The 27,622-nt window shown below is 31.1% G+C and overlaps 2 long non-coding RNA genes across 5 annotated transcripts; both read right to left on the reverse strand.

Annotated features, from left to right (window-relative positions):
- Positions 1-18,097: 18,097 nt before the first annotated feature.
- On the reverse strand, positions 18,098-21,879 carry LOC105778092 (uncharacterized). 4 transcript variants are annotated; one of them, XR_008190055.1, is made up of 5 exons: positions 20,890-21,877; positions 20,532-20,692; positions 19,258-19,508; positions 18,825-18,991; positions 18,098-18,580 (listed from the first exon to the last, which is right to left on the reverse strand). It is a non-coding gene; the product is annotated as an uncharacterized LOC105778092 (long non-coding RNA). The 4 variants fall into 4 exon arrangements; XR_008190053.1 differs by having other exon boundaries at positions 18,825-18,996; positions 20,890-21,876; XR_008190054.1 differs by having other exon boundaries at positions 18,825-19,528; positions 20,890-21,879.
- Positions 21,880-25,328: 3,449 nt separating this feature from the next.
- LOC128033718 (uncharacterized) lies at positions 25,329-26,484 on the reverse strand. Its single transcript, XR_008189703.1, has 2 exons — positions 26,308-26,484; positions 25,329-26,012 (listed from the first exon to the last, which is right to left on the reverse strand). It is a non-coding gene; the product is annotated as an uncharacterized LOC128033718 (long non-coding RNA).
- Between the last annotated feature and the right edge of the window lie 1,138 nt (positions 26,485-27,622).

Genomic DNA, 27,622 nt, shown 5'->3' on the forward strand with positions numbered 1-27,622 from the left:
ATTGAAATAATTTTACCTAATTAGGGTCCTTTTGTGAAAATCTAATGCATATGATGCAATGTAATACAAATGCATGAAATGAATGCAAAAAGAAATAGAGACATTGATTCTGAATTCAATTCCATTAGAACAACTTTTCTAAAGAACAAATTTCTTTACATAAAATGGATTACATATGTGGCTTTGCCTTCATATTCTAGGTGAGGACATCAATCTTTTCTTCATATCAGGATGTTAGGATCAATTCTTGCGAATTTCCCAAAATCTGTCTCTACTATCTCCTTTTTGTTTGATCCGAGCCACGACCCATTACTTCCCTGCGATGCTCTTTAGTTTCGTGACAGCTCTCGAACAATCTTTGTCAGTTTGAATCCTCAGGCAGTGACGCATAGTCGTATATTCCTCCACGAACTTCCAGCCTTCTCTCGTTGTGTTTAATCAGTCCATATTCGGGCAGTCGTATTATTATATTCCACTTTATCAAGAAATTCGTTTTCCATGACAAGCTTTTCTATTTAGCAATCAAATTTGAATCAACACCTCTTTTCTATGATGAAAATGCAAAGCAAACAAAACAAAACAAAACGGGTTAGTACAAAGCAAAAGTAAGCAAGAAAGGAACAAAAAGAGCACCTACTCAGGTGACCACTAGGGTTTGTTGTGGTTCTACCTAGGGCGGGCTCTTAGGGCTCACTATATGCGGTTTGGTTCTAAAGTAAAGGTACCTGAACCAGCAGATTCCTCAATCCTCACCCATTATAGGCTCATATGGATCGAGTTCAGTTCAGGGGAATACATTTCCCTATGGTTGTACGGAGATGAAAATCACACGAAGACATAGGTACGATTGTATCCCGAATGCGATCCACTATCCTGCACGGAGTTGAAAACCTCACGAAGGATTAGTTTCTCACTCCTACTTAAAAGGATGTGACCCACGGTCATGCAATGCAATGTGTAGGAATATCAAAAGGCTTGAACCAAAAAAGTAAACATATTAAATACCACAAAAACGACGGACAAAATGCAACGAAAGGATCGTACATTTAAACCAAATTTCCAATTTTTGACAAAAAGACTAAAATTAATCAACTCGTAGTTTGACTCTCTTATTTTAGTCCCTAGTGGAGTCGCCAAGCTGTTGACACCATTTTTTTGAGAAAACAAGGTCGACTTGGATTTTAAAATAATACGAATGTGGGAGTCGCCACCAATCTTTTTTAATGAGGTGTGATCGGATCACCTCACAATTTAATCGTTTTAATAAATAGTTTGATTTATTAAAACATTATTTTTCGGTCTACAAAAATCTATAAAAAATGAGTTCGGGAGTCGGTTACGCACGAGGAAGGATTAGCACCCTCAATGCGCCCAAAATTGGTACCTAGTTGATTAATTAGTGTCTTGGTGTCAAAAATTAAAAACTCGAAAAGAATTTAAAAAATACGATCCCTCTTTATATTGCGTTATTTCAAAATTACTCGAATACATCAAAATGGGAAATGCCTCCTTATCTCGAAGTAACAAGATGTCACATCCAATAAATTAGGACACGATACCTCATATTTTTGAGGGTAAGCTTGCCTTTTATTTTTTATTTAAACCTAATTTATTTCAATTTTAAAAGGATATTCAGTTATTTAGGTTCAACGCGAGAAAAATCGAAACCCAGTAAGTTAGGGCACGACTTCTCGAATTTTTAAATACGAAATATTGCCTTTATTAGTTTTTAGAAAGAATCCTCGTCTCGAGAAAACAATGTGTCATATCTAATGCGTTAGGACACAACGTATTGAATTCCCGATAATGAGCTTTTTATTTATGTTTTTTGATTAAAAAGCATTCACAATTATTTAGATTCAACGAAGAAAGTTGGAACCCAATACGTTAGGGCTCAATCCTCTCGAAGATCCCAAATACTGAGTATTGCCTTTATTTTCAAAATTTTCTCTTTTTTATGAATTTGAAGAAAAAATTGATGTAATGTTAAAAATGACAATAATGAATACGACGATGTGAACATAGATAACACGAGCAACCACAACAAAAATAAAGAGAAAAAAAAAAGACAAGTTGATTACATATAAAATAACAAGTAAATAAGCAAATAAAACTTAAACATTCTTTCAAAATAATGATGACAATGTAAATAAATAAATGAATAAATAAAATGAATAAAAATATGAAAATATAAAAGATATATAAATATGTATATATATGTATGTGGAAATTATAAAATATGTAAAAGCTAAACAAATATATATATATATACGTAAATAAATATATATATATATATATGTGTGTACAAAGATTATAAAATATATAAACAACGTATATATATATAAATTATAAAATAAAATATATGTAAAAAGGGTACATTTCAAAATATAAAGAATATATAAATAGGTATATATATATATTCAGGAAAAAGAAAATGTGTATGTAGATATATATAGTTGTGTATATAAATTATAAAAATATAAAAGTATATAAGCATGTATTTATGCATGTATATAAATAAGTTATACAAATATGTACGTATAGGTGTATATATATGTTATAAAAGGCATGTATAATGTATACATAAATTATAAAATATAAAAAGTATAAGAATATGTGTGTATAAATCAAAGATATGCATATATATATATAATTAAATCTAAAATTGAATGGGTATGTATGAATAGCTAAACATAATAATAATATTAAAAATAACAATAGGAAAAATAATGACGGCATTATTAAAATTAGTTAATTAAATAGAAAAAATATAAAAGATTAATTTGAACTGAAAACTGAACTTTTGGACGAATCTGCAAGATAAAAAGGGATCTTTCTGAACACGCGCGCAGCATAAAGTGACCAAAATGGCAATTTGCCTTCAACCCTAAAACGACATTGTTCAGAAAGGGACCGAGTTGAAAACGTAAAGAAAAACGGGGTAAAATTGCAAAAAAAAAGAATATTCAATTGAAAATACAGAGAAAAGCGGAAGGACTAGGGAAGCAATTATACCCTAGTCACAAAACACGTGGATCCTCCAGGTAAATGGGTCAGTGTCGGGTCAGGATCCCAAAATGACATCGTTTTGGGGCTTTCCTAACCCTTCCAAAATGACATCCCATTTTTTTTAAAAAAAATTCATTTTACTTCTTTCTCAAAAAAAAGCAAACAATCTCTCTCAAAACACTCTCACCTTCCCCCCGTCCGACCAAACTCCGGCTAGGATACTGGTGGGGGTTCAGGCGCCATCGCGCGGTGGTCGGAAATCCTAAAGCAACCCTTTTTAACCGTTTTAACCCCGGGTGACTCCGATCTACCCTAAAGACTGGCTAAAAGCCTTCAAAGATCAAAGGAAGACCGAAAAACTATTCGGTTTCCTCCCCTCCAGCCACCAGCAAGGTAAGACCTCTTTCTCTTTTCTTTATCTTGTATATGTAAATATGGGAAAAAATGAAATAAAAGGAGACTAGAAAATGAAACAAAAATTAAAAGATGACAGCAGATGTAAATCTTTCGAGATTTTTTTCTATTGATTTTTGTTCTTTGAGCATTCGATGCCCCCTTTAAAAAATTTCAAGAAATCGGCCTTTATAGCCGTTTAAAATAACAACATTTTTCTTTTATTTTTTCTTGCATTTCTGTGTTATTGTTTCTCTCATGTTTCTTTGGTTTGTTTGCAGGCGTTGACGGAGACGGAGATTTCGGCTTTTTGTCGTTTTGATACAAGGCTACAGATGGGGTCAGGTAGGCCTCGGGACGAGGCGTAGGCGTTGCACCCAAGGAGGAGCGGCACAGAGGCTGGGGCTAGGGTTAGGTTTTTCTGAAAATGTTTTAAGTTTTTGGGCCACTTGGGCCATTAGGGTTTTCTGTTTATTTGGGCCGTTGAGTCATATTGTAAATGGGTTTAAATAGTTGTAAATGGACTGGACTATTTGTTGTTGTTTTTGGTTTATTTTCTGTTTTTTTTTATTTTCTAGCAGGCGGGCAAATTTGGGCCTGTACAAAGAGAATTTTGATATTGTTAATAATTAAACTTATATTTTTAAATCCGAAAAGTAAATGAATTAAATTCTTTAAAATGAAAATGAAAAAACTAAATTTAAATGGGTGTTTTTTCCTATTCTAATTATAAGGATATAGATGAAAATCTGAAAATTGGAGTAATCATTCATTTTTGCAGGTACTGTTTACACGAGGAAACAAAATAGAAGTAGATTTTAACTCTAATGATATGAGAAATAAAAGGAACCGATATTGTTTATAATGTAATTATGCCAGCATTGAAATAGTTAAACAGACTGTGAAGTGAAAAGAGAAAAGGCATGCATTCATTCATTATTAACATCGTGAACCACTACTTATCAATTTAATAATGCATTGATTTTACTAGGTTTTAAAAATAATAATTAATTGTATGTTTCCTTTTATAAATATCACCATTAATTGGTGTGTCACAACGCACTAATTAATATGTGCCATTAATTTTGACCCATAATTTATTAAACACAAAAAATATACATTCATATTTTATTCTTATTTAAACAATAAAATGATGGGACCAAATCCAATTCATAAAAACAGCCATAAAATCAATCTTGGCTTTGGTCATTATTAATTTCATTGCATCATTTAAGTTGGAACTGTGTGATTTTGCCCATAAATTGGGCAAATGGATTGGCCATTTACCATGATAGATTTGGGTGTCAAGCAATGAAAGCAAAGTTTTTTTCCCAGTATCTTACCATAAAACCTTTCATTATTCACCCTCTTTTAACGACAAAACGTGACAAAAAGTGAACATCTTAGGTTCATGATTACCTGTATTTTTTACCATAATCAATTCCATTTTCCTAATCCACAAATATATTTGGAATTTAATAAACTCAAACCAAAAAGTCAAATATTGCTTAATGCTAAACAATTTAAACGGCAAATTTACAGACGCGAATCTGGTAGAAGTCCCTGCTCCCCTAAAATAGAAAATTGTTGTTTTGGTTCTTTAAAAAATTTTAAAATTTTAAATTAGTAAAGGTAAAATTACACTTTGGCCCCCCTCAAATTATGAAAATTTAATTTAATACTTTAAATTTTATAAAATATATACTATTAAAAATTAAAATTTCATTTCGGCTCCCTAAAAAAAATTTTTGACTTCGCCCCTGCAAATTTATATAAATATGCTCAAAAAAATAATTTTTAAAACTATGTAATTTTTTTAAAATTTGTCAATTTATATATTGTTTTTGCAGAGAGAAAAGAAAAGGCGTCTTACAGTGTGTGTTTTCACTGAACTGGCAGAGAAAGCACGCTCTGTAGGACGCGTTTTCCTTTCACCAAAAAAACACGTATTATGTGGCATGTTTTCTCTACCAGTTCAATAAAAATGCACCTTTTAGGACACGTTTTTTTTATAGAAATTATTTTTTCTCGTTTTGAAATTAAAAATTTGTAAATTTATCCGGCCTTTGAGATAGACATTATTATAGTTTTAAGGTATGTTCGAATTTACTATTTTTTTCACTGTAAAAGACACACAAACCATATACAACATTAATTTATTAAATTTTCATTTAAATCCTTCAAGAATTACAATGTTTGTAGCATGACCCAACATATTCAAAATCCTTAACTTAAACTTATGTACATGCATCCTAATTGTAGTAAACAAGATATATATATATATTTTAAATAAGTGTAAATTGTCAATGTAAAACAAAGTAAACAACTTTGGAAAATTACAAAAAGACATAATCATCAATCCCCTGAACGTGTGTCACAACCAGGTGCACGTCAAGTACACCTAGGGTTCCATTGCACTGTTCGGGCTGGCGACTCCATTGGGGCTTCGACCTCGTCTTCATGTGCACATTAGGGTTGATCTTTGGCCTGGTGCATGTCGGGGTTGATCGGTGACCTCATCTCCTCCATTCGTGGACGACTACAACCGTGTCCCAACTGCCTGTAGTGCAACCCCCTGATCGAGTCAGCGTTTGTGAGGACAACCTAGCTTGGAAGAACAATGATGTTGGGTTTTTTTACGACACTATCGGTGAGCCACTATATGGTGTCGCATGGGGCGTGTAATAAGCTGCGGGGGTGGCGGTCGTGGGAAATATACCACTAGAAAAGGTGTCGGTCTAAGAAATGATTGTGCGTGTTATGGTGCTTGTGTAAAATAAATTGGCGATGACTGTGTTGGTGCAGGGAATGATTGCACGTGTTATGGTACTTGTGTAAAATAAACTAGTGATGATTGTGTTGGAGCAAAGAATGATTGCGTGTGTTGTGGTACATGTTGTGGTACATGGTGGTGTAAAATCAAATGGGTTAGTCACAGGAATAAATAAACCATACTGATCAGGAGGTTGCACGAGAATCATGTCCACGTGTGCATGTGGAGTAGATGATCTGTCTGCGGCATGTTCTTTCGACATGGGATTGATAGGCCCTCTTCCTGGCCTCTTATGGTGACGTTGCCTACTCTTTTCTGAAGTGAGCAATAGACACAACTTCTCATGATGCCTAAACCAATCCATGTAACCTAAAGATGTCGCCAACTACGACGTCAGATACGATTCACGCGTTAGCAAGTAATCGTATTTGTGATGCCACAACTCGATATACATCTTGTGGAATCTTGCTCAATCTTCATCCGGTCTCCCCCGCATGTCGATCTTGTGCAGGTCATCGAGCTTCTGAGGTTGTCGCAGAATATGTTGCGTACACTCAAACTATCGCATCACTCAGTCGAATTCGTGCATCTCGACCATTGCAAAAACAACCAATGACACTTTTCCATGCCAAATGTTGCGATTGGCCAAAAATTCCTCCGGAATGCATTCTTAAGTCCTTAGATTCGTGTATGGCATCCATACGAACTGTAGTACAAATTTATAAATTTTAGCAAGTTACTAATATTTAATTTCAAATGCTGGAATAAAAAACTGATAACCATGAAATTCATAAACTAACATCCTCCTCGATTTCTTGATCTAAAGCTAGTTGGATGTCTTCGAGCTCGATCGGTTTACCGTTGCGGCTCGTGGGATTGTTCCACCTATTCAAAATATATGTTATTTTAAAATTACAACAATAAAAATTTCAAAACGATAACAATATTATCAAATGAATTTTACCATATTATGAGTGAGAATTCGTAAGGGACTTGCACTCGGGGGCGTAGAAATGGTAGTCGATACGATGCCCACGATTGAAGGAGCATGCAACCGCCTATTTTAGCTTTTCCCAGTATCGTCACTCAATACATTTCTCGGTACAATATTGCCAACACTGCTGATCTCTAAGTTGTCCCGCTTCTCTCAAGTCGGCCAGTAGTAGTAGTCATTTCAAGTGTACCAAATTGCAGGATTTATCTGACATTAACAGACCCCCGATCAACCTTAAGATGAATGCGCGAACGAATTACTTGTTTTCAATGTCACTCGTTGAAGCTTCAATAGTTTGGAAGTTTTTCTCCAACCATTTCATCTCGATCTGACTACCCCTAAACCTATTCGTCACCTTCCCCAGTAGTTTCTCACATGTTGCACTCCAATCAGCACTAAAAATTGGCCCTGTAACGACATCCCCATCAACCGGTAGACCAAGTTGTAAATTGACATCCTCGAGTGTAATTGTACACTCGCCACAGGAGAGATGGAACGTGTGTGTCTCCAAATTCCATCTCTCGACCAAAGCACTAATGAGTGATAGATCCAATTTAGTCCCCCCCCCCCGAACATGCGAGTTGCATATAAAAAGCCTGCATCTTGCAAGTGTCCATGAATGACCTTCAGTGCACCTTCGCTTAAGTTGTTTATGTACATCTCCAAAATTCGATCTCCGGCCTGCATATATAAACATATAAAATTATTAATCTAAACAACATAATAATTAACTATTTAAAATTTAATAATTTGATAATATTTTCTTAACATCATAATAATTAACAAATTAAAATTAAATAATTAAATAATATTTTTTTACCATTTATAATTGAACGTCGTAGATGTGCTTGTCATTCAAACGAATAAACTGATATACCATTGAAGAATTAATAAAATAAAATCAAAGAATTAAGAAAAAAATTTAAAAATCTTTGGAATTGGGAATTTGGATTAAAAAATTGAGAATTGACAATTGAGAATAACAAATCTAGAATAAGAAAATTGATAATCAAATTGTGGAAGTTGAGAGTTGAGTTGAAAAAAATGAGAATTTGAGGGTTTATATAGGGAAAAAATGGTTGTTGGAGTCCCATAGCCGTTGGGCTTTCTGCCCGTTGGGAAAAGTTACCGTGCCACGTAAGACGTATTTTTTTCGGAAAAAGAAAATGCGTCCCACGGGGCGCACTTTCTCTGCCCAGAGAAAGCACGTTCGAGTCAAGGGAACAGCCCCCTGGCCTCTGATTTCCATATAAAGGACACGACGAGCATAAATACCCTTTTTAACTTCTATTCTGATGGACTGAATATATTTCATAAGGAATCGTAGAAAGATGCGACGATTTTTTTCAGGAAAATCCCAACGAAAAATACATACTATTCCCTCTTTTCTATCGAATTGATCATAACCACTGCCTACATTCCAAAAAATTGTGCACCACAAATAGGAACTAATAAAGAGGCTTGCGATCCCATAGAAAGACATTACTATTCTTTGTGGAAAAAAAACTATTTGATGAGACGGAAATAAAGATATCAAATTCCTACCAAGATGACTAAAAGTTCCAACTAATAAAAACCTTAATGAACCAAAAAACGGGATAAAAGGCCCAGTAGAAATTGCTTGTTTTTCGAGATCCCACTATAAATTCTATCTATATAGATCCTGATCGCCAACTCTAAGACGTGTTTTCCTTTCTCTCTCCAAAAATAACATAGATCAGTAAATTATAGAAAAAAATGGCCAACTTTCTCAATTTTATTTTCTTTCAACGTATTTAAATGTATTTTCCAATTTAAACATTAAATAAATAGTTATAATATTAAATCAGATAAATCTGGTGGATAATTTTTGTGTCTTTGGTATGGCATTCGTCTCCTAAAATTGTTTAATACTAATATAGTTTTATTACGATTTTCGTTGAGTTAATTTTATATTCTTATTTTTGAGAAATTAGTTTTTTAATTTAAAATTTTAGATTCATTTTGTTAACACCATTAAAATAATTTTCTTAAATTCACTAGTATGACATCTTGAAATTAAAATAAATATTTCCTTGGTATCCATGTAACAAAAAAAAAGAAAAGGCGTTGCAATGAACATGAATTTAATAGAGAATTTTAACGGTATTAACAACTCCTAAAATTTCACAACAACATTTTATGTTTCCACTTTCCATAATAATATCTTCATTAAATTAATTAGTAAAATATTAGAATATAATATAATAATCTATTAGTCATATTTCCAATTCAATGGCCAAGATTTCTTCATTTTAAATACGAGCCATTGGATGAGATTGAAAAATAACATGAAATCTTAGCCATTTGATTAAAATGTATATATTTATGTGATTTAAAATGGACGAATAAAGTGTTATGTGAATAAATGCCTTAGTGAGCTCAAAGGATATATGATATGTGATAATGCAATAATTTTGGAGTTGAGAGGGGTTGGGGGTTTGGATGGAAAATAGACTGGTGTTGCAGGGGTTTGGAAGGGATTAGGAGAGGAGAAATGGGATATATAATGTGGTTAATAGAGTTTTGTTATCAAAGTTCCATTAAAAGACAGGAGTTTTATTTTGGCCTAGAGCTCTACAATATATCGAAATTATTGAAACTCCTCTGAAACTCTCTAAGGACTGCAAAAGTGATTTGTGAAAGTAAAGGTGTATGTGTAATAATATGTGAAAATAAAGATAAAAGTGAACATGTGAATTAAGTGTTAAAAGATATATGTAAATTAAGAGTTTATGTTATGTTTGTGAAATGAGTGAAAGATTTTGACATGTGAATGTGAAAGTTAATTAGTGATAATATATGTTGAAGTTAAGACTATAAATTGTAAAGTTAATTTAAATGATTTTATCTTTTGGAAAAAGAATTTAAAGTTTAAGTATTTTAGTGAAAGAAACTATGTGAATAAATGTTATTAAAATTTTATTTAAATTGTATATGTACATATATAAATAGTAAGATTGAATTCAGTTAAGTACTTACTAAGTTGTTCACGTAGCTTAATGCGTTTGTTTTAAACATGTATATGATATATAAGTTTTGAAAAGAATTGAGGATTGCTACTTCAATTCGGATCACATCACCCCTCAAACTTCAAGTTCAAGCCTTTTGGTATATATATATATATATATGACTTTAGTGGTTTATGAGTTATAAAAAAAAAGAATTATGTATGAATAATAATGTTGTTTTATAAATTACCTCGATTATGATTAAGTAAGAACATGTTTAGGTGGTGAGTTTAGTGTTTCAATGTAACATCTCTTACTAGGATTGAGTGAGGGATGTTACAATAATATTTTTATAATTTTTTCACTTTTATTTATTTATTGCAATTATTTAATATTTTTGATGATTTTTTATATATTTTTTTTATGATTTTAAGTATAAAACATCAAATTTCGTCACGTGGTGAAAACAACCTCCCAAAATGGTTGTCATTACGCTTCATAAGATTGACGGTTAACTTCAACAATCAAAGGGTTTAATTTATTGAAATGTTAGCGTTTAAGGATTCAATTGATTTAATAAAAAAAAAGCTCAAAAGCTCTAAATAGCCTGATTAGTATCCTTACAATATTTTATTTTACAATCTACTTCAATAGGTAGATTGATATATAATTAATTTGTGAAGAAAAACCGAAAGTAAATGCTGTGTTAAAAAGAAGCTGTTGTATTCCACAAAAATTGAAAATAAAATTCCCCATCAAGGAATCCAATGGAGTTTGTACCCATCATACTTCAAATTCATACATAACTAAACCTTTTATATTTCATCATCATACCTCGTGGAATTTCATTCCTATCATCACTCTTTTTCTTTTAATTTTCTTCTTTTCCTTTTCCAAAAATATCCAATTGGATACATATTAACTTCACTTCAGAAAATATAACCTTTTACAAAACAATCACAACTTATTTTTTATTATAAATATTTCAATTCCTATTCTTCTCTCTCCAGAATTAGAGATGTCATCATCATTATTTATTAAATTAAGCATAAATTGCACTAAATATCACTAAACTATTACTAAATTTATATTTTGATCATTATATTTCAAAGTGCTATTAAATGATGATTAAACTATTAAAAATTCCATTTAAGTTATTGGGTTATTAAAATTGTTGTTATATGACCTTTTCTGTCTGCACCACCTACATTAATCCAAAGCTCTCTTTCCCTTTTTCTTTTACAATTCAGTGACCATTTTATGACTTAAATAAAAAAATTTCAAATAGTTTAATTACTTAAATGAAATATTTTTGAATGGTTCAGTGACTTTTTGTTTTAGTTTAATGTCAACATTTAATTACTTTTTAAAATATTAAAATTATAAAAATATTTTTAAAATATTAAAATCATTAAAATTACTAAAAGTATAAAAAATTTTAAAATTTTTAAAAATAATTAAAATTGACATGTCATCCACATGCACGCTACATCAATAAAGTTAACAAACGTTAACTTTTCTATTCATTTTTGGTGATTTGATAAAAAATGTAAGTTCAAGAGCTAAAAAAAATAAATGAAAGGCTAAATCAATTTTTTGAATAAAATTGGAGGCAAAAAAGATATTAGCTTATTTTCTGAATCGCCTTAAGGTCTATCGGAGCACGAACGCATATGAAATTAACTATAGTATAAGAATAAATCCAGTTTTACGATAAAAATAAATGCTTGATATTTGTTTTTGTTTAGGTGTGTTTTGGCGAGGAAATTGTAAGAGAAATTTTATTTTTATCAAGATTTTTAAAATTTTTAAAATTGGTTTATTTGTTTAGGTAAATATTTTGAAAATTTGTTAAGTTTATAAGTAATCTCAATAAGAAATTTTAATATCTCAAATTCTTTTTTAAAATTATTCCTAATTTTATTTGATTTAAAACACATGTTCCCACTATAATATAAAAATTTAAACTTCAAAGTTTATTTTATTTAATTATAATATATATATTTTAAATTTTATTTAATTAAAAGTATTTATATTTTTGTACAGAATTTTAAAATTCTTTATCCAAACACTCTCTTAAAAAATAATAAGAAATAGATATTTAAACGAGGTTTGTTGATATAAAATGAAAATGAAAAGGTACAAGTTGAAAGGAAGATCCAGAATACAAGTGGACATTAAGAATTTTGTTCATGTATTAATGATAATTATATCTTCTTTATACATAAGATTTCTCCTCATTCCAACAGATGATATGTCTAAACCAAAAGGAAGAAAAAGAATTAGAACTTCAATGATATTAAAGTTTTCTATATTTCTACTTCTATTTCACACTCCAATACAAGTTTTTAGATTAAACCAACTATTTTTCTCCTTTGAGTCTTTGGACAAACAGTGTCACCAACTCCATATACATCAACCATCAGCTTCTCATTGATTTCCAATAAGAAAATTGAAAATGAAAACTAAAGGAAAAGAAAAAAGAAAACCCAAAGTCAAGATCACTGTTTTCTTTTGGTGTTTTTGAGTAAGAAATGTGAGTTTATCTTCATGGTGATCTCCAAGTTTGTAAGCCAAGGTCATTATGTTTCCTTGAAGGAACTGAAGCTGGAATAGGGAAATGTCTAGGCAAGAACCCTAAGAACTGACCTGTGTAATGAGATTTTGGGTGGAATCTGAAAACCTTGGTGGTTCTTGAACCATGGCAGTAGTGAACAAGGAAAGTGAGTATTAAGAAGAGCCAGAGAAGTAGAACCACTTGCCTTCCGCATTGAACCATCATGCACCTGAAGTCGTACTAGAGAGTAGAGTCACAAATTAAGGAAATGTAGAGCAATGGTGTGAATTGATAGGGCTTTTATTTGGAGGGTTTTGATGAGCAAATGGCGGTGAGAGAGAGAGAAGGTAAGAAACATATGGCCAAATCCAATGAGGGTCTTGTGTAATGCAGTGAGAGAGAGAGAAAAAGAGAAAGAGGCAACTTTTAACACAAAACCAGATGGTTTCAACAAGTAGCACTAGCTGCAGTAGGAGAAATATATTTAAAAGCAAATAGTTGAGAAGATTAGAGAGAAAAAGTTGATTATTAATATTACACAGGACGTGAAAATGATATAGCACTAAAAATATTAAAGGGTTTAGTTTGTTAGCTAATTTATTCCATATAATTATTCAAAGTTTGAACTACAACTTTTGGAGGAAAAAAACAGAGATTTTGTGTTTGACAAAAGAAATGTGGGGGCAAAAGTAAAGGTTTTATGTTTTGTTGACTGTTTGGTCCCATTTGAAATTAATATTGGCAACTCTATTATTTCCTAGGCCTTTGATTTGGAAGTTTACGTCCACTATACATCAAATATATATATAAGGAATTTTTTGTTCCAAAAACTCACTCCATTCTTCTCTGCATTGCAGACAGCTTTCTGCAACTTTCTTACAGCATTTATTAGCAATGCCCGACCCACGGCCACTTTTTTTTTTAGGGACTTATATGGAATCCAATTCCAACAAGAATGGATATTATCTACCGTTATGAAATGTTGAATTATAATTACCAAAATTTCATTTTTAATTGTTTTTTTTGTCTTTTTCAAATATAATATTTTATGAGGAATTGATTTAATTATTTAAATATGTTTAATTACCATAAAATACGCCACAATAATATTTCAGCTACAAAACCTATTACCTTTCAGGTTGGTTGCAAAATAAAATTTGTAATATAATAAATTTAGATACTAAATATTTTTATATAATAGTATTATAATGATCGTCAAATCTTATTGTGTGATGATATTTTAATTGTTGCATATTACATTGCACAATGATTATTTTTCATTGTCAGAAAATTGTTCCGACAACCATAAAATGTGATTGTCAAATACTTTACTGAAATAATAATCATATAGTTGTTGAAATTTTTATACAATAATATTTATATAATTGTGAAATGTTAATTTGTAATGACGTTATATTTGATTAAGTCTTATATTACACCATGATTAAATGTAATTTTGTAAAGTCAATTTCAACAATAATATTATGGTAACCATTTATATTGTTTACATTTTTGTCAATTGGTCTTTATTCTTCTTTTATTCTTTTAGTTAAATTTAGCTTTTTTTTTTTTATGAAATAGCTGGATCTTTCTATTGAGAACTAAAAACTCCAAAAATATTATAGTCTCCCCTTCAGTGAGTGTTGCCAATCTATTTTCTAACTGCTTTGTTGCATCTCCCGAATCTTTCTTCACAACTTTAGACCACTCTATAAGTGCGCTAGGAAGGGCCTCCAATTTTGCTAGATCATTTGAGGTTGTCCCCCAAACTTCACGAATAACATCTTTATAAGAATCATCCAAAACCCACCAAGCCTCGAAACTAAAATTCTTTTTTGAACTATAATTTGCACCCTTATTAGTCTTACCCAACAAAGGAAAATGATCCGAGAAAAAGTGAGAGGGTGATCAATCGAAAAAATTAGAAAAAGATTCAGACACCCAGTATTTATCACCCCTCTATCAAGCCTTTCACAAATATTAGTCTTTGGTAAATTTCCTCTTTCCAAAGTGAACCAAGGTCCTGAATAACCACCATCCACCAACTGACCGTCCTTCAACAATTGTCTGAAAATTTCCGCTGATCATCTCTAGGAATACCACCTTGCTTCTCGTGCGAATGTAAAATTTCATTAAAATCCTCATAGATAATCCAAGGCATATTACAATCGCCTTTGAATTTTCGAATCAGCTCCCAACTACCCTGTCTATCTCTTTCAACAAGAGATCCATAAAAATCGGTAAAACGCTACCTCAAATTATCAACACCACCAATAATATCGACATCAATATAACTTTTTGAAAAACTTCAAATATGAACTAAATCATTCCATTCCGCACAAGACTAAGCCCCCCATGAGACCCTTTCGCCTGAACATCAATGCTATTCATAAAACCACATTTTCTACAAACTTTTTCCATCCTCTTACTATCAAGTTTTGTCTCCGTTAAGAAGACTATATGAGGATTATGAGACTTTAACGGAAGGCGAAGCCTTCGACATGCCTGCGTACTCTCAAACCATAAACATTCCAGTTTAAAAGTTTCATTGCTTTCAATCGACTTGCCTAATGATAGCCGCTGATCCTTTTTGAAATAGAACAGTATCGTGCTCTAAAATAGGTTTTAGCGAATCTGATAAAACAGAAACACCTAAACCTTCACCGTTGAACTTAGGCTTTTTCAAAACATTCCCGACAAAAGAATTATCCATCTCCTCTAATTGCTTCGTATCACACTTTCTTTTACCTCTCACTGTTTCCTCCATATACATGCCAGAAAACTCTGTTCTCTCCACCCTGAGCCTACTTTTTTTTTTTTGGAATTATTTTCCTTCATTTTCAGAGAAACAACGGGCCCACCCAAACACTTTCCGTTTTCCTCATTAGCCAGCACATTAAATTATGGATAAAAATTAGCTGCTATATCCCTAAATTTTTGCTGCACATTATTTGATTCCCAAATAATAGAATCTTTTACTGATTCCATTTTCTTCTCTCTTTGTTGACCAGGTTTCGGCACCACCCTAGACGGCGATTCACTACCTTTATGCACATCAGCCTTACCAGTGTAATAACGTTGTTTCATAGATTTCTTTGTAACAGAACCAAACCTTTGGCTCTCTTTACCTAACAAATTTGACTCAGCTTTCAATGCAACTGAATATGGCTGCTCATCCTCAACCTTCTCCCGTTCCTCAGGCTAGATTTCATTGCATTCCTTAACTCCATGACCCAAACGTCCACACCCAAAACAAAATATTGGCAGATTCTCATAATTGAAAGAAAGCCAAACTTTATCTTGATTTCCCGTGGAGACAAAGATCCCTCTCCTTAAAGGCTTTTGCACATCTATCTTAATTTTTAAACGACAAAATTTTCCTTTGTCCTCTGATCGAACAAACCCTCAAAATGTAGATCCCACGGTATGCATCAAATCAAATCTTTCTTATCAAACTCCGACTGGCACGGGCCAATCTTAAGACAAAAAGGCGACCAAACAAGCCAAATCTTATTTCTTTCAATAGGCTAGGTAAGCCTATAAAAAACAATCAATTATCTTCGAAATAACCATGGGCATCCTTCCAAGATCAACTCTAAATCCTCTTCATCTTCAAAAGAGATCAAAAATAAATTTTGACCTACTACTTGGATCTCAAACTTATTTTTAGTTTTCCATATACTCTTAAGTTGTGCTAAAAAATTATCAGGATTATAAGATTTCTTAATCCAAACGAAATAAATCAGCAAAGAATTTTTATTTGGAACAACCAACGAACTTTTCACTGAAAGTTGAACTAGTTCTTCAAGATGGGAGATCTCAGCCTCTTCCATCCTCAAAAGTCACCACTCATCTCCAATTCAACCACAATAGAAAACTGTTTTTCTAAAAAACCAAAGAGAGAGCACTCTTGACTGGTTATTAGTCTTTAAAAAAGAGTAAAATTATTTTTTAATGAAAATGGTAACTAAAATATTATTTTTAATGAGGTTGGCATGTCAACTCGCATGGCTATCTATGTATATTTTATGTTGACATGACATTATTTGTCTTATATATAATATTAAAAATTAATTTTAAAATTAAAAATATTAAAAATCAAAATCTAAAATGTTCATAAATTTTTCAAAAAAGTGTAAAGTACATGAATTACTATGCGAGTTATCATGTTTAAAAGTTAACGTTTTACTCTATATTTTCGTTACAAAATGATAATTTAACTCTTTTTAAAAAGTCGATAATTAAATTTAATTTTTTTAAAATGTTAATAGTCAAATTAAAAAAAAACAGACAACAATAGTCAAATTAACAAAAATAAAAAAATAATAATCTTTAAAGGCCCAATATTAGAGCTGGCACGAGTCGAAATTGGAAGTCAAAGCTGAAGTAGTGGAGAACCAATGTTGAAAGCCCAAAATTTAAAATTATTTAGGTTGATTGTTTAGAGCGTAGATTCCAAAGTATACTTAGTGCACGTTTGGTTCGCTGTAATGGAATAGAGTTGTAATGTAATAGGAGTGTAATAAAATAGAGGCGTAATAGTAATTCAATTGTTTGGTTGAATGGAATGGAATAGAACTGTAATAGTATTCTTGTGTTTGGTTGAATGGAATGATGTTGTAATAGCATAAGGAAAAAAAACTAAAATGACTAGAATACCCTTAGCGAAATTTTTTAGGTTGATGATTATTGTTATTATTATTAAATTTTAATAAGATTATTAATATAAGTAATAAATAATTTAATCATATTTTAACATAATTATTATTAAATATAATTTAATAAAATATATAATTTAATAAAATTCTTAATATTAAATATTCTTATATGAATTTACTAAAATCATAATATTTAATACTATAAAATATAATTTAACATAATTATTATTAAATATAATTTAATAAAAATATATAATTTAATAAAATTCTTAATATTAAATATTCTTATATGAATTTAATAAAATCATAATATATAATACTATAAAATATAATTTAAAATAATTTTTATTAAATATAATTTAATAAAATGTATAATTTAATAAAATTCTTAATATTAAATATTCTTCTATGAATTCAGTAATTTAATTTCTTAAACACTTTTATAAACAATTTTAAAATTTATTTGATAGAATTTTTCAATACAATTTGCAATCTTTCAAGTTAGATATAAAATTTTATGACCAACTCGAACTTGACATTACAATCGATATGATATTTATTTTAAAATTTATAATATTTATATTAAACGATATGATTTATTTCAAATACTTCATATGTATATTCAAGTTATTGAGAATTTTACAAAAAAAAAAGCAAAATAAAAATTTTACTGATTTAAAGTTTACATTTATCAAATAGTACAAATTAAATAGATAAAATTAATTTGTAATGGAATGGGAGTAGTTACATTTAAAAACGAAATACCATTGATTTTCCACTTGAAGAAACTATGATATTCTATATTATATATACATCTGTACAAAGATGAAAGATAAAACATAAGCAAGTTCATGGAATTTTCCCAGCAAAGAATAAGTAACAAAAAACCTACCTTTATTTTGGCCAAAAAAAAAAACTACCTCTACATTTTAATGAAAAAAACTACCACCCTTTCCTTACACCTCTTTTGTTCTCCTTTCAACTTCAAAGGTAGGCAACTTTTACCCATACAGGCCCAGTTTTAGCTGGCCGGTGGCAGATAGCAGGTTTGGCAAAAAAAGAGAAAAGCACGATCATGGGTTTGTCTTGCGAGGTAGCAGAATACTCGAAAAGAAGGCGTTTGGAAGGAGCAGATTGTAGGATCACACGTAGCCGACTTGTAAGCTGGTAAATCAAGGTCCATTGCATAGCCATCTCTGAGTCTTTCAACTGCCTAACTATGGAGGCCTATAAGAGAGACGGATGGAAATATTAGAAAACAAAATTAAACAATGGTTAATGGCTTTATGTAAACCTATTGAGCCACATCCAAGTGATTAATAAACACAACCAAAGCACCCAAAAGCTGTTCACAATGGTGTTATGGCCACCTTCTTATCCATGCATTGATGCACTTGAAAGAAGGAAGAGCTCCTTCAGTAATATTGACTTGTGGGGAAAAGATAATCAAGGATGATGGAATGTTATTTACCTGCAGACGTTTACCAAGCTGGACTTCAACTTCTGTACCGAAGGATATATTACTGGCTAAAGATTTGAGAGGATCAGCCGTAGGATCAACAGAGAGCAGACTAGGGATTTGTGGGGCATACACTAGCCTCCATCTGGCTTATGCCGGCTAACCTTATGCATTCCCTACTACACTGGACAACTACGTTGTTAGACCGATGGAGCACAATTGGCAAAAAGTAAACTATATGATAGATTCAACTTTCTCATTCCGTATCAAGCAAATTTGCACAGCATGGGGAAGAAAAATATTTCAGTTTCTGAATGGTCTAACTTTATCCTTCCTTAACACACAGGCTAATTCATTGTATAAAGCAAAAACAAGAAATTATTTGATCATCATTTACGAATAATAATTCATTAAATGTTAATGTAGAAGAGTAATGTGAACGCACAGGAGATCTTAGTTGAGTTGCAACAAGATTCACATCACCATTCTCAAATGTTAAAATGCCCTTGGGTTTAATCCATTTGGGATGAGCTTGGCCATTCAACTCGAGTTCCCCACTAACAGTAAAGTTTAGAATCAAAGGATAAACTATCCTCAGTTCTGGTCCTAAAACAAGCTTCAAATCACTAAGGCGGACATCAAGACTTGGTTTAATGTTTACTTGTTTCATCTCCTTCTCTACATTAGCTGATTTAGCTGCACAAAACAATAAATGTCTAACTTGGATGATCAGAAACAAATAATACAGACAAATTGACATGCAGCCATAGATAAAAGGTTGTACTTTCAAAGAAATTTAGTAAACATAAACTGGTATATCCTTCATTTCAGGAAATTGATATTATTTCTTATTCTCTTTAACAAAAAAGCTTCACCTCATCATTAACCACCTAATTTGTGCAGAAAATAAGAACAAAAGCTAAAGATAAGTTTAAGTTCAATAGAATCGAAAAGTAAGATATCCTAGTTTTATAAATGAATAGACTAGCACATATCAGTTCAATGAAATTTCACCTATAAAAAATTTCTTAAATCACTAAAAATTTTATTTTTGTTTTTCTTTCATTTCTTGTCGCAATCAAAGTATCCTATCTCTTAAATTTTGGCATCCATTTGAGGTTTCTAATTATTGAAACACAAGAAGCAAATACAGTACAAGAGATTTTGCCTTGAATCTCTTTCAAGTTATCGAAGAACCTAACTGAAGGCAAAGGTCACCATTTAGCCAGAATGACCCCAAAACCAGATATAGAATGACATGGAATGACCGCAAAACCAGATATTAACATCTACCACATCGCATCATCAGTTGTAAATCCACTGGTTTTTCAGGATTTAGCCAGAATGCTCCATGAGCACTACAATTCAAGGCCTTTTCTCGACTCGAAAGCCAGCAAGGTTTTAAACAATCCAACTTAATACAGAAACCAAAACACGAACTCCAACAAATTTCAAGAAATGCAAATAAACAGAACTCAACAAGAAATGCAAATTTCAACAAATTCCAAGAAATGCAAATAAACAGAACTCCAACAAATTTCAAGAAATACAAATTTCAAGAAAAATGAAATCGATTTTACAAAAAGAAAAGAAAAACAGGGAAAGAGAGCGAGCAAAGTTTCGTTCTTGATAAAATGGTGAAAAGAAAAGAAACATAAAGAGAAGAAAAGAAACCTAAGAGAAGAAGAAGCAGAAATAGATGGAAGGGAAAAAAATTACCTTGCAAAATGGAAGGGAAACGTGCCGAAATTGGAAGGGAAAGCCGGCTCTCAAACCGTGGGTTGTATCCAGATGAGTTAGGAGTGGTAATTACTCTCTTTAGTCTCTATCTGTTTGTATGCTTCGATTATTATCTAAGGGGCATTACCAGTATTTCATGACTGTGGAAATGAATAGATTAATCCAGGACACAAAAACAAAGAAATCTGATCTTTTTTTATCAGCCAAAGGGTTAACAAGGAAATCAAACAAGAAAATTTTTCATCTTTTCAATCGAACATGTAATAGAAAAGATTTGGACCAGAAAATGGAAATCATAAGAAGAAGCAGAAATCGATGGAAGGGAAAGAGAAATTACCTCTTGAAGGGAAACGTCGGAGAATTGATGGAACGGAAGGTAGATGAGGGCAGAGAATGGAATAGAAAATAGGAAACAAGGGCGGAATCCCTAATCGCCACTTCAATGAGGGGAATGGCTATTACAGCCAATGGAGGTAAGAGCCCCGTAACCGAATCGGGCCGTAATAGCATTACGGGCAACCAAACGCCCAGCAAAATAGGGGGAATGCATGCCTATTCCCCCAACCAAACGCCCCCTTAGGGTTTTGAAACAATTGGTTTGAGACCGCGGGGATTAATTAGTAGTTATTATGTATTTTTATAATTATATATTTAATCGGTTTATCTTCCTGGGAGAAAACCAAATTAAAAAGTATATATTTTTGAAGATTCAATTTTATTTTGCTAATCTATAAAAAAGAGAACACACAGATAGGAAAAACACCACACACAAAATATACCATCTTAGAAGTCAGAATACATAAAATACACAGGCACCCACCAAGGGTTTTTTTTTTTTTTTTTTGTTATTTTTGGTGTGTGCTTGAGAAAGATGTGAGCAAGGAAAATAAATTTTTTTGACTAAAAAAGGATTTTTTTTTATTCGATTTCAATAGAGAAGAAGCTGAGAAGACCCTGATGAATGCAAAATCCTAGAGTTTTTAAACCCTAATCACGATGGGATTTTTTTTGCTTCTAATCTCACTAGATCCACAAAGAAAAAGGGAATTCAAATTTCTTTTCTTTTCTTTTTTTAAAAATGGGATTTATTTTAGAATAAAAAGTAAAACAGAAGGGTTTTGGAAATAATTTTCAAAAGAAAATAAGACGAAGAAAAATGAAAGGTTTTGGTTAAAAAAAGATATGTTTTCGACCACCTCGTACGGTGCTCTGTTACCGAAAATTGGAGAACATTAGGTTCTTCCACGCCAAAGGGCCAACAAAAAAGGTAGAGAGATCAAACGAAGAAAAAAAAAGAATTTTAGAAAAGTATTTAGGGGTAAAATGGAGGGAAAAGGGCAAAGAAAAAAGGGAGCTTTTATAGAGGAAATAAATGAGAATATTGCAAGGATGGCCCTCTGTGTTTTCTAAGTAGCTTTTGAGAACTTCCGCCTTTTGAAATTTACCCAATTGATCCCTTAAAGTTTGAATTTCATTTCAATTTTGAAATTCAGGCTAGAATATTTGCCCATTAAGTATCTCCGCTTTTACACTGTTTATAATTTTTTTGCTTTTTATTTATTATTTATTTTATTTTGTTTTAGTAATTAGCGTTCATAAATAATGGATATTTTTTACTTTTATATTAATTGGAATTTAATTAACTAGTGATTTGATTTGATTTGATTTTTATTTGGAAAAAATGAAATAGTGTGTTTATAATTGTTATTTTGTATGTTATATATGTAAGAATGATATTTAATTTGTACATGTTTGGTTGTTAATTGATTTGTATGAAATTAATTAAATAATTGTAACATATTTAAAAGTTAAATTTTGTATATGACATAATAAGTAGGAAGACATTTTGTCACTTTATTAATTAATTTTGTAAATTAGGTAAAGGGACTTATTTTACTTTTTAGATGTTAGCTCACATCAACAACATTAATTTAAATAATTTGGAAATGTTGATTAATTTATTGTAAAACTTAACTTTTGTTAACTGTAAAATTGAGTTATTAGGTGTCAAAATAACTTAAATTATTTTTTTTAAAACTAATAAAAATGTTAAAAAGGCTAACATTGTATTGTTTTAGGACAAGTGTCTTAAGAGTGTTCTAGCCTTCCCTTAACATAATCAAACTCCTAAACTTAGATCTAGTAATTAAACTGAGTTTGTTCTTTTATGATTTTCTTTTAACTTAGGATCTGTTTGTTTGCCGGTAGTTCATTTTTCAGAAAATATTTTTCGTCTTTTACAGTGTTTATTTGACTAAAGGAATTGATTTTCTGGAAAATCAACTTCAGAAACACGAAAAAATATCCTCCTTTTTGCATAAAATGTCTTACAGATTTTTTTTCTCTAAGACATTTTCCATTCCTTTTCTTGGGTTAGCCTCTCATTTCCTTCTCATTTCATTTCCTCCTTATTTCCTCTCCGTCCATCAACGTCAGCCTCTCCTCCTCATCTTCGGTGTCCTTTTTCTTCTTGGGTGTGTTTGTTATCAACAGGTTCTGTTCTCCTTTTCTCTGTCTATTGTTTTTTGTTGATCGTGATTTGTTCTTGGGTGTGCCTCTCCTCCTTTTCTCTGCTATTTTTGCTCCTGTATGTTTTATATTGAAGGATCTTATTAATTTGTTACAAAGGTGTCAAGCAAAATGCTTCTGTATGAATAGATTTTGGTATTAGGTTTGCTAGATCTTCTTCCCTAATCTGTTTAATCGTGTCCCTAATTTAAACAATCTAAGCTTGCTAAAAATTACAGTGTTGTTCGTCACCTTTTCTCGCGATTCATCGAAGGTAGATTTCTACTCACATTCTTGATTGGAAGCTCTAGGGTAATTTTTGAGCTTAAACTGGCTTTACTGTGCTAAATGGAGCATTTCATTTGATGAAACTAGATTTTGTTGATTAGTCAAAAAATGTAAAAACATTGAGGAATTTAACTGAGATAATATTGGTTTTTTTCTCGTCTAATTCAATCTTGGCTTGGATTTTAATTGAAGTAAGGAAAGTGAAGTTGAATTCAATTATTCGTATTTTGTGAGGGATAAGGCTGTTGAGTTGTGTAGAATTGGTGCTCAAATGAGAGAGCAGGACTTGGTTGAGTTCTTTATTCCATTGTTGAAGGTTGTTTTTTTTTTTTGTGTGTGTATATAATTTATATGGTTTTGCATGTTTGTTGAGATAGAAATTAGAAAGTTGAATGCCTTAATAAGGATGTATGGTATGGTGTTTCTATCTTGTAATGCTTGAAAACTGTGTATAAACCAGAATGGATGAAAGTATAATTGCATCTTGTGTTTTAAAATTACTAATATTTCTATCATTGAACTGCTAATTTTATTGTTCCACTGCTCTGCCTTGATTTCTTTTGGATAATTGTACCATATAAAATGCAAGTTGAATGCCTTAAGATGGATGCATGATATAGTGTTTCCATCTTGTAATGCTTGAAAACTGTATAAACCAGAGTGGATTGAAGTATTATTGCATCTTGTGTTTTGTGTACCAAAATTAGCAATATTTCTGTCATTAATTGCTAATTTTCATGTTCTACTGCTCTCCCTTGTTTTCAATTGGATAATTGTACCATATAAGCTGTAAGTTGAATGCCATAATATGGATGCATGATATAGTGTTTCCATCTTGTAATGCTTGAAAACTGTATATAAACCAGAGTGGATGAAAGTATAATTGCATTTGTGTTTTGTGTTTCAAAAATTACTAATATTTCTATCATTGAACTGCTAATTTTATTGTTCCACTGCTCTGCCTTGATTTCTTTTGGATAATTGTACCATATAAAATGCAAGTTGAATGCCTTAAGATGGATGCATGATATAGTGTTTCCATCATGCTCGAAAACTGTATGTTAACTGTTGATTTATTGTTCTGCTGCTGGTGCCATGGTAAAAAATGCTAGGAACACAAGAGTAACGAAAATCGAGTTGTCACCTATTGCATACTGTGAATTTCCATGCTGTGAATTTCTAGGCATTGTAACTTCACCTGTCTGCTGTTGTTTAAAGTTGTGCATTTGTTTAGTACTTAGGCGAAAATCGAATTCTCACCTATTGCATACTTTAGCTTTGCAGCAATTTTTTGTTTCAAAACGAGTGATGTAGGATAAGGCTTTAGCTTTGCAAAATGTTGTGTGTTTCAAAAGAAGTGATGTAAGATAAGTAAGGAGAAGAGATAGACTATTGGGAAAATCAAAATTGACTGATAATAATGTGTTAAAAGCAAACAAAATTGGGAGGAAACAAAAGAAATATATAAAGAACATCGGAAAGGAATCAAGAGAGTAAGAAATATATAGAGAATATCGGAAAAGAGTCAACAGCGTAAGGAATCAATTTTTATTCGAGTCATCTAAAAAGTTGAAACGAGAACGTCATGAGTGGAATATGGGAGTAAGAAACTACACTCAAAGGGCAAATCTAGAAATTTGTTTAAAGAAGATTATAATTTAATTATAATTTTTTTTAGAAAACAAAATATAATTTTATTGTTTATTAATTTTTAAGAGATTAGAAAGAAATTATTTTATTTTAGAGAGTTAAAAGTGTAATTTTATTATATATCAATTTATAATTTTATTATTTTAAAAGAACAAGTAGTTTTTCTCTTTTGGAAACCAAGTAACTATCTACCCCTTTAAATTGATCCTTAAAATTTGTGATTTTGTATTTAATATTGCTTCTTAAAAGTACTTTGATTCTTTTTGAGAGAATTTGTGCTTTTCAAAAGTATTTTTTTTTTGGTCAAATGCAAAAGCAGAAATTTAATACTTCTGGAGCCAAAAACACTTTTAAATATTGAATTCCTTTTTCAATCCTCATAAAGGCATCAATGGTAAGAAGTTATTGCAGCAGTTCCTACTTTCCCTTTCATTTTCTCTAGTTCTAAACTTTTGCAGCAGTTTCCCTTCTTTTGTCTTCTCTGGTTCTTCCTACTTTCCTTTTCATTCTCTCTAGTTCTAAACTTTTGTAGTAGTTTCCCTTCTTTAATTTCCTCTGGTTTTTCCTACTTTCCCTTTCATTTTCTCTAGTTCTAAACTTTTATACTAATTTCCCTTCTTTTATTTTCTCTGGTTCTTCAACTTTTGCAACAATTTACATTCCCTTCTTTCATTTTCTTTAAATAAAAGTCTGATTTGTGAAGTAACAGTGGAAGAGAACTTGCCTTTCGTCTCCACGAGAGGTAAATGACTTTTACCTTCTTCTTCTTCTTCTTCTTCTTCTTGTTATATCCGTTTAATACCCAATTGGTGCCCGGGGCCCAACTATACTCACTAAAACTGACCCAAAGCCCAAATTACAACCTAACCCAATTACAAGGCCCAAATGGCCTAAGGTAACAGAAGCCCTAAAGCAGCAGGTAGCCTCAGCGCCGCACGTTCCCACGTTGCAGCAACCACCCATCACCCACGTCGCTTCACCCACGATCAGCAACTCCGCATAATGCCGATTCCACTGCAATAAATCAAAAACAGAGGGATTGATCAATGGGGGGTAGAGGAAAAAAAAAAAGAGGAAAAGAGTTTTTGTAAATTTTGGGTACGTATAAAGCGATTTTCGAATCTGTAAATGGGTTAGCAAATTGTTTACTAAAAACTGAAAAAGAAATACCAGAGAAAAAAAACATTTTGAAGGTGACGAATTCGGGTTTCTTTTCCTTGCTTCTTTTACTGTTTTTATTCTTTTATCTTGTTTTTCTTTGATTTCTTTGAATAACAAAAAGGGATAAGGGGAAAATAGGAGGGCTTACCGTTTTTTGGAGGCGATTGAAGGCTTCTTTTCGCCGTTGTCTGGTCGGAGTTGGAGCGGCAGAGAAGGAGACTTTGAGAGAATTTGCGGCGCACCAGAAGAGGGGCTGAGGGAAAATGATTTTAGGGTTTCAAAATTTTGCATATATAGGTCGTAAAACGACGTCGTTTAGGGCCTGTTTCAGTGGCCCCCAAAACGGCGTCGTATTGATTGTGCCCGCATGCAACCTGATCCGACCCGAGAAAGATCCGCGTTTCTTAAAAAGTGGACTATTCTTGCGATTAGTCCTCATGATTTATGGTGTTTTAAAATTAACTTATTTATTTATTTTAAATTTCACCATGCATTTTTAATTTTGTTTCAAATTGATCCAAAAGTGCGCAGTGCTTTAGGCCGAGTTGGAAAATTTCTCTTTTGGTCCTTTATCTATTGCACCTGTTTTAATCTACCCCCTTTATTGTTTTTATTTTCAAATTTAGCTCTCCATTTCTGTTTGATATTTTAATTTAGTCCTTAATTTGTTATTTTAATATGTTATTATTATTATTTTTATCTATTTTAATTATTACTATGTTATTATTATTGTATCGGTATATGTGCGTATATATATAAGTTAATATATATATTATAAATGTTTTAAATATATATGTAGTACGTATATATTTTACTATCATATTATTTTATTTTTATAGTTTATATATTATATACGTATCCTATGTTTTATTATTCCTTTATTTTTCTTAGCTTTATATACATATGTATGAGTATATATTCGTATTTTATAATATTTATATATTTTCTATATCTTATAATCCAAACATATCTTTTTTTTATAATATGTATACACTTATACCAACATTATTCGACACTTTTTAAAATATATCTTTTCAAATCTTTTTTAAATTACCAATATATTACGCCTATATTTTTTTATATAAACTTTATATTTTTTTTGATTGTGTTGTTTTATTATTTCAATATATATGTATATACGCATAGATATCATATAATATATGTGCATATATTTTAAGTGTTTTAAATTCATATACATATCTTATATATTTTACTATTATTTTATTCTTCTTAGTTTTATATACATATATATACGTACATATATTTCTGTTTTATAATATTTGTATAGTTTGTTTTATGTATATTTTATAGTCCAAATATATATACATTCTTTATAATATATATATATATACATACACTATTTAAAATCATAATAAATATGTTTTCTGCATTTTTCCTATATATATATATATACATATTTTCATAATTTATTAATATGTATTTACTTTTTTTATTTACATTTA

The sequence above is a fragment of the Gossypium raimondii genome, chromosome 10 (assembly GCF_025698545.1).
Source record: "Gossypium raimondii isolate GPD5lz chromosome 10, ASM2569854v1, whole genome shotgun sequence".
Classification (NCBI taxonomy): Eukaryota; Viridiplantae; Streptophyta; class Magnoliopsida; order Malvales; family Malvaceae; genus Gossypium; species Gossypium raimondii.